Genomic DNA, 9,210 nt, shown 5'->3' with positions numbered 1-9,210 from the left:
TCTTGCTCGAAGAAGCCCTCGAGAGACAAAGGAACGCGATGATGGACAATTTTGCCCAGATCCTTCAGCGGCTACCCAGAGGCGACGCATCGGCTTCCAGCAGCTCCTCTAGAAACGCCACACCCTTTAAGGTACAAGTTAATTTGGAAATCCCCATCTTCGAGGGTCAAATAGATGCAGATGCCATAGATAAATGGTTAAATCTACTAGAGGGTTATTTTTCTGTTCATGATTTTTCCAGTCAGGAAAAGATTATTTTCGCTCTTCTCAAAGCAGCCCCCCACGTCAAGGACTGGTGGGAAACCTACTGCGAGCTGAAGGATGAAAGTATAGGCTCACTATTTTCAGCCGCACCCACTTGGGATTCATTCCAGGATGCCATCAAGGAGCAGTACTACCTTGTCGGAAGCTATGAGGATCAATACATAAAGTGGACCACGCTGCGGCAAGGAAGGGACCAAGACGTACTGAAGTTTACCAATATTTTCCATACCCTTCGCACAAAGTTGGGTATCAAAGATTCAGAGCAGCATTTGGTACTCAAATATCGCGGCTGCCTGCACAAGTACATCCAGGAAGAAATAGAATTCCTGAACATCCCCTCGCTCGGCACGGCATACTGATATGCTGTCAAGGTCGAGCAAAAGTTTAAACAGAAGAAGCGAGACTTTGGATCTGCGAATTCGAAGCAAGGGAAAGGTGCCCCCAAACCGCAGAACAAAGGACAAAACCAAGGCAGGATGGCCCAAGACAACCCGCCAAATCTGCAAGTAAAGAACAATGCCATGAAGATGAAAAAGAACATAGGAAAGTGGTGTGAGCTCCATAAGAGCTCCACTCACAACACAAGTGAGTGTCAGGCCAAGCAATCACTGGTGGCCGAGGTAAAGGTTTCAGAATCAGATGCATGTTCCGACTGTGAGTCAGAACTCAACAAGGGGATTGACAAAGGGAAGTAGATTATTGATGCGGAGCCCAACGCCACCGTTGCCACCACGAAGATACAGAAGGAGGAGCCCGAAGATCCAGAGGAGGAGGAGCGTCTCTTCCACTCCCAGACGTGGATAAAGGGCTCCTCGCTACAGTTCATTGTCAATAGCGGGAGCCAAAATAACCTCATTTCAGCAGAGGTCGTGAAGCGGTTGGGCTTACCAACCACAGCACATCCACAACCGTACACCATCGAGTTGCTTCACCAAGGACGAGATCTTTGCGTGAGCCAGCAGTGTCGCCTTCCATACAACATCAAGCCCTTCACGGATGAGGTATTGTGTGACATTGCTCCCCTTGAAGTTTGTGATGTATTATTAGGACAACCATACTTGTGGAAGCGACATGCTGTGTATGAGTCAAGGCCCCGTGCTGTTATTGTTACATTGGGAAATAAGTTTTATAGGATACTGGAGGTAGCACCGCCTACCGCCATCTCTTTGGTTAATGCAAAACAATGCAGTAAGCTCATTTCCAAAACTGGGAAATTTGTTTCCCTGATGATACGCCCTCAAGGAAAGAAGAAGACGATGGCCACAACCTCCAGACAGGGCCCCTTTGCACGACAACTACAGATGGACAAGGTCATGGAGGAGTATGAGGACATCTTCACCTCCCCCGCAGGGGTTCCTCTACACTATCAGGTCAAGCACTCCATCGATCTGACCCCAGGTGCGCTGCTGCCCAATGGACCAATCTATCGGCGCTCCGTTCTGGAGAACGATGAAATCAAGAGGCAGATTTAGGAGCTGCTGCAGAAAGGTCACATCCGTCTGAGTTCATCACCCTGTGGGAGCCCGATCGTGTTGGTACAGAAGAAGGATGGGACTTGGAGACTTTGTATTGACTATCGGGCATTGAACAAGATCACTGTCCGTAATAGGTACCCGATCCCACAGATTGATGACATCCTGGACCAACTAAAGGGGGAAAAATATTTCAGCAAGATCGATCTGAAGTCAGGGTATCACCAGGTAACAATCGAACCCTCTGATGTGTGGAAGACTACCTTCAAAGCCAAGGAGGGCCTTTTCGAATGGTTGGTTATGCCTTCCGGATTGACGAATGCTCTTGCAACCTTCATGAGGCTAATGGATGACATCTTGCAACCATTCACCAACTCATTCATAGTGGTATACTTGGATGACATCCTAATCTTCAGCCAGAGTTGGGAAGAGCACCTCCACCACATCCGACAGGTTCTCCAAACACTACGGCAACACAAGCTATGTGCCAATTTGGAGAAATGCACTTTTGGCATGACCCAGGTTCAGTATCTGGGATACATTATTGATGAACAGGGGGTGCATGTGGATCCAGCCAAGATCCAAGTCATTCGGGATTGGCCATCTCCAACTACTCTGATAGAGCTCTGCAACTTTCTAGGTCTTGCTAACTTCTACCGTAGGTTCGTGTTGGGGTTTTCTCATATCACTTGGCCCTTGAGTCAAGTCACCAAGGGAGGAGCAAAAGCAAAATTCTTTTGGTCTGAATCTCAATAGAAGGCATTCACAGAGTTGAAATATCACCTATGCACGACACTAGTGCTCGTGTTACCAGATTTGCAACAACCATTTGAGGTTGAGACAGATGCCTCTGACTATGCTATTGGGGCAGTCCTTACTCAACACGGGCATCCAGTGGCATATCACAGTGAGACACTTTCAGACACAGTCTGAAAGTATCCCACTTATGACAAAGAAATGTATTCCATTGTGCAGGCTTGCCGACAATGGAAGCATTACATTTTGGGGAAGGAAACGGTCATCCACATAGACCACCAACCCCTGCAGTTCATACAAACCCAAGGGAGATTGCAGAATGATTGCCATCAGAAGTGGTCTACATACTTGCAACAGCTCCATTTGAATATCAATTATAAGAAGGGCAACACCAATAATGTTGCAGATTGCCTCAGTCGACCACCGATCATGGCGTTAACCACTGTGCTCAACTCTTGTGGGCACGAGACTTCTGATTGGACAGTTCACTACAAAAGCGACCTAGAATTTAGCCACACATACTAGACACTCTTGGAGGGTCGACATGTTCAAGATTTTCACCTCCAAGATGCCCTGTTATGCCACCTGGGTCACCTTTGTGTTCCTTCAAGCGAGCGTGCCAAGATGATTTGCGAAGCACACTACAGTTGGGTTGCTGGGCGTTTCGGGGTCAAGAAAATGGTGGCAGTACTGCAAAAGTATTTCTATTGGCCGAATCTTCGACATTATGTCAGGAAGTACATCAGATCATGCACTGCTTGCACCATTGCCAAACCGACCATCAAGAAGCAAGGTCTCTATACCCCGCTGCCTACCCCTAGTCGACCTTGGGAATCCATCTCCATGGATTACATGTCAGGCCTTCCTTCCACTAAGCATGGAAACGACTGTGTTTTTGTGGTCATCGACAGGTTCTCGAAGATGGCCATTATGGCGGCTTGCAAGAAGAATATCACAGCAGAAGCCACTGCTAAAATATTTTTTGAACGAGTGTAGGTGCACTTTGGGATCCCACAGTCTATCATCTCAGATTGGGATAGTCGGTTCCTCAATACATTTTGGTCCAGTCTCTGGTCAATGCTGGACAACAAACTCATTAAGTCCATAGCCTTCCATCCTCAAACTGATGGCCAGACAGAGGTTGTCAACAAGATGATTGTACACATTCAGCGCATGTACAACTTAAAGCATCCACGCACATGGGATGAGAGCCTCCCCTATGTTCAACACAGCTACAACTGAGCTCTTCACAGCTCCACTGGCCACAACCTTTTTCAGGTGGGCTTGGGATTCCAACCACTATGTCCCATTGATGTGGCCATGCCATTTGCAGCTACTCACACAGATTCGGCTCGTCCAATCCGAAACAGATAAGGCAACCAGCTTCATTGAGCACATCCAACATATTTGCCAGTAGGTCCATGACATTCTGGAGAAATCAAATGCCAAGTACAAGCAGCGACATGATCAGCATCAGGTGCCACACAAGTTTTAGGTGGGCGACAAAGTCTGGTTGCATTTGCAAAAGGAACGCCTTACTGGAGCCTATCAGAAATTGAGACCACTCTGATATGGTCCTTACACCATTACTAGGGCTGTGGGAGACAATGCATTTGAGCTCAACATTCCCCCATTCCTTGGCCTGCACCCAGTGTTCAATGTGGACCGCCTTTGGCCATACTTTCCACCATTACTAGACACAACTGACATTGCAGAACAACTCACACCCACAAAATTAAATCCAGATTGCATGGAACAAGCTGCAACTGATCGGATCATGGACACATAGATCAAGCACACTCGCCAACAGAATATCCAACTGTATCGAGTTGTCAAAGCAGGCCAACTCCTTCAACAGGGCAAGTGGCTCACCAGGGACCAAGTTTAGTAGAAGTTTCCTCATCTCATGGAGGAACTCAACGCAATGGGGACTATTGCTTCCTAAGGGGGGAGGAATGATCCAGGTGGATATTGGTGGCCACCTACCAAATCCACTCGGACCCCCACCATTGTTTCTCTCAGCTTCTTCAGTTTCCTTAATTGTAGCACAAGTTACTATTTTTAGCAGTTTTTCGGGTCCTGAACTTCCAGAGCCATTTTGAGGCCCTAAACAACGTTTTTTGGAAAAACTGAGAGCAACATGGGTCATGTTATCACCCCAAGAAACTCTCCTAGGTTGTAGCTCGGAGATGCTTGGGAAATCACAAACTCAACTTAATGTTGGAAATGGATGAATGGAAGGAATGATGCATATTCAAGCCAAATAACCACTCCTACTTTGCTTGACTCCAGACATGCGTGAACACCCCCAGACTACAAGGATTTATACCACCAATTACTCACAGTTTAAGGATTGGGTGAATATGGAGAATACTGACCACATCAGCAGATGCACAAGACCCTGTGATGGTTGGCTGCAACTAGTAAAAAGGTCTGCAAATCTAATTCCCTAGTGCACAGACAGGATGACAGCTCTCTGTCACTAAGTGAAAAGAAACCTGATCAATACATTCACTGATACATGAAAGATTATAACACAGAGGTAGGATGACAGCTCCTCTAATGCTACACATCAAGAGTTCAAGAAAAAAATGCAAATCAAGCACAACCTAGAACAGAAAAGAGGTGGAAAGTGAGCAATTAACAGCAAAAGAAGCTTGTATTAGCTGAAAATGCCGATGAGACGCTGCAAGTATCAAAGCAGTTACAGTCTCCAGAAGTTGAACCTTACATCAAAACAACAACCATCAACCCTGATTACATCTGTTTTCTGGGTATATATAGAGTTTGATTACAAAAATGTTCTGCTATTCTATGCATGGAGGGGTCATAATGGACCACCAACCGCTTTAACTGCTTGGCAGAACTTCTGAGTGCAATTGCTTGTTATAGTGAAAAAAATTGATCTTCTGTGGATGCTCTGTTGTACTTCTTGAGCAAGTGGAGTGTCGTAGAGGATAGAACTCCATAACTGTTGAATGTGTCTACCTGCTCAGCTTTGTACCTTTCCTTCTCGGCCATGCAGTTTGTTGAAGACGGTGGTTGAGGAGTAACTGCGCAGAGTATTGGATGTTGACCACCTTTGTCCTTCAGATGCATGGAATGGCTATGGACGTGGACAATATGGACGAATGGAGGGGGGAAGATTGGTCGTTGGATCGTGCAGATTGATGGCGAGAATCGGTCGGCGAAGGGTATCGGGAGATACGGAGGCGGAGAAACGCGGGCCGTTGGATCTTGGGCGGGCAGATCCAATGGTCATCGAGTGTCGAAGGTGTGCGGAGGTTAATTGGCAGGGAGGATGGTTTTGGCAGTGAGCGGTATTTATCGCACCACTTTTGGGGGGAAAGCGGTAATCGTACAAGGGCTCGCGATCACAATCATTGAGCGACACGTGGCAGCAGAAACCGCTTTGATCGCGAGTTAAAGCGTGGGCAGCTTGCGGGTGCGGGAGGAGCGAATGCCATTGGATCGCGCGGTAGGCGATCGGACAGCGGGGTTTAGTTGCACATGTTTTCATCGGATGTGATGGGGAAAGGGCTTGTGAAAGCGCGCGGTCATGTGATCACGGTCTTATGGGTTTAAACTTCGCGCCTGGGGACCTGAGGGAATATGGGTTTATACAGAGTTTTGGAGGAAAACAGAGATAGCGGGGGTTATGAGAGTATAAGCAGAGTGAAGGAGAATATGAAAGATGACTAGTGTGAACCTTCCTTAAGCACAAACCGCACGGCCAGACCTGTATTTGACCCTCAAAGTGCCCAAATATGTAGCAGAGCTAACACTGGCTCCTTCTAGGGATGAGATCCTCCCTGTGAGGTCTCAAGAACTTGCAGATCAATGCCTTCCTGTGAAAACAAAATTGCAAAATTTCCTAGTGTTCCATTGGGCATGGAGTCTAACTGACCTTACACTAAAACTGATAAATCAACATATTTACAACTTTAAGGCCAAAAACCTTAAATCACATAAATTTTCAAAAAACGCCCATTAACTGGGCCATCAAAAACCGCTTCTCCTTCCATACTTTTCAGCATGAAGGTATTGTTCCCTTGGATCTGGGAGATAACAAAAGGCCCTGTCCAAAAAGCATCAAACTTCCCATGGTTGCCTTTCTTTTCTTTCAATGCATCCCACTTCAGAACCAAGTCTCCAACCTGAAAATTATCTGTTTTTGCCCTCCTGTCAAAGACTTCCTTGATCTTCTTCTGATGTGCTGCAGACCTCTCATCCAACTGTTCTCTGATTTGATGTACCTCTGCTAAATCAGTGATCCTTTTGGCCATGTATTCTTCCTCATTCTATTCTTTTTGCAGAAATTTTGCCACAGGGAGAGTTAACTGAATTGGAAACACAGCCTCAGTGCCATATACCAACCTGAACAAAGAATTCCCTGTGGATTTCTTAATGGTCACTCTGTCAGCCCACAGTGCATATTTGAGCTTAGAATCCCAGTTCTTTTTATTGTCTTCCAGTAGCTTTTTAATTATCCTTATTAAGCTTTTGTTGGAAGATTTTGCTAGACCATTGCCTTGAGGATAATATGAGGTGGAATGAACCAGCTTAATGCCCATCGAGTCACACATGTCCACCAACTCTTTTGCTCTGAAGGCTGCTGCATTATCTGTGATTATTTTATGTGGACAACCAAACCTGGTGAAGATATGTTCTGTTAAAAACTTCATGACCACATTATGATCAACCTTGTTGTGGAGGTAAATCCCCTCTGCGGACAGAGGCGATCCCTACTAGTCCAAGCAAGGTCTAGCAACAATCAAACAACGCTAACACGCAGGTTCCTAATTACAAATAAAATACCAATGATGAAGGCCTACCTGGATTCCAACGCTAGTACTTGTAGAAGAGTTGATGCTCCCATTCCTTTGCCCCTGCTGGTCACAATCCTCACGATCTTCGTGCACGGACACCTGCACATGCAAAGAACGATACAAACACAAGCATAAAATCCAATAGATGCAACTATATATTAGTCAGAAAGGATATAACTCAAACACCATCATAAAGACAATAAGAGTGGAACCATAATGATAGTAGTCTATTATTGATAAACAAAGAAGAATACAACCATAGTTCTGACATCAAATCCTTCTCAAGAGGGTCCAGCCAGCAAGTCCCTCAAGCATTCACCCTTGAAGGTAGATCTCCCAAGACAAAATTCTCTCTCACACAAGTTTACACAAGATCAAAACACTTCACAACCTTCCTTAAGCTCCCTAGCAATCCCACACTTGTCACACCAGCTACCTATCAAGCTCACACACTATCAGCAACACTCTAAACACTATGAATTCCAAAAACTAGCAGCTCATGGCAATGGTGGAGGCTTAAATAGGAGAAGGAGTCTCCATGAATGGTGGAAGGATGAGCTTATCTCCAAGGAAGGTGGCTCAAATGACGAAACAGACATGCCAGAGAAGGGAGGGCGACATTTACAAGGCCAACAACCAGGTCTGGAGTCATCTGGAAGGCCGGCTGTTAGAACAAACTCGCCCAGACTGGATCATCGCGGGTGCATAACTGCACTGGAGCGCTGACATCGCTACTGAATAACAAAGAAAGTCATATCAGTGCGATCAAATATAAATAATAGACGCGCTGTCTCATGAAATTCGACCAGCACGGGAATAACGTGTACTTCCGCACTGGCAGCGCAATGGGTCTGTTTTGGAGCACTCATCAGCGCATTTATTTTTACAACAGTCGCGATGATAGCAAAACTTTGGCAAAGTGGGTCATTTGGCAGCATTAGAGAGCATGAGCATAATTAATGTGGTCTCATGACACAGTAGGAAGACTGACAGGGAGACAGTGACAAATTACTGTGTAACAAGCCTTCCTGGTAGGGATTGCTTCAATCCACTTGGTGAAGTAATTAGTGGCAATTAATATCCATCTGTGCTGGCCACTAGAATGTGGATTGATTTCTCCAATGAAATCCAAGCCCCACTGCTGAAAAGGTCCATTAGCATGTATTGGTTTTAGGGGCAAGGACTTCAATTGCTGCTTCCCTTCAAATCTTTGGCACCTGTCACAAGATTTAACAAATGAAAAGATATTAGAAAATAAGGTGGGCCAATAGTACCCAGCTCTGAGGATCTTGTGGGCTGTAGTTTTCCAATAATGGTGCCCTCCACACATGCTGGAATGAAATTGCTGCATGACTTCAATGGATTGTTCTTTATCCAGGCACCTCAAAAGAATTCCAGAGGGGTCCCTCCAGTAGAGCAGATTTTCATGAATGCAATATTTTGCTGCCCTGAGCTTAACAGTTCTGGCTTGACTTGAACTAAGGCCTGGAGGGACTTCTACCTTCAGTAGGAATTTGGCTATTGCAGAGTACCAATCACAAGAAGCTAGATTTTCTGCCAATGACTGTTCTTTCCCTGGTTCAGCTGCTTCCTCTTCTTCTGTTTGACCATTTTCTGCAATTGTGCCCATGAAATCTATGTCCAATGTTCTGCAATTTTCTTCAGCCAATAACTTGGTAAGGCCCTGACCCCTGACAAGCTTGGTGGGCTTCAATTCTATATTAAAGTCAGTTAACTTTGCAATCCATTTAACCCTTCTTCCATCAGCATCGGGCTGTGTTAAGACATATTTTATTGAAGCAGAGGGCACATATGTAATTATCTTGGAACGCAGGATATAAACTCTGAAAGCTTTCAAATACTTTATAAGAGCATATGCTTGTTTCTCC

The sequence above is a fragment of the Pinus tabuliformis genome, chromosome 9, assembly GCF_031772625.1.
Source record: "Pinus tabuliformis cultivar Carrire ecotype Pingquan chromosome 9, CPIR1, whole genome shotgun sequence".
Taxonomy (NCBI): Eukaryota; Viridiplantae; Streptophyta; class Pinopsida; order Pinales; family Pinaceae; genus Pinus; species Pinus tabuliformis.
Note: the sequence above shows the minus strand (reverse complement) of the source record.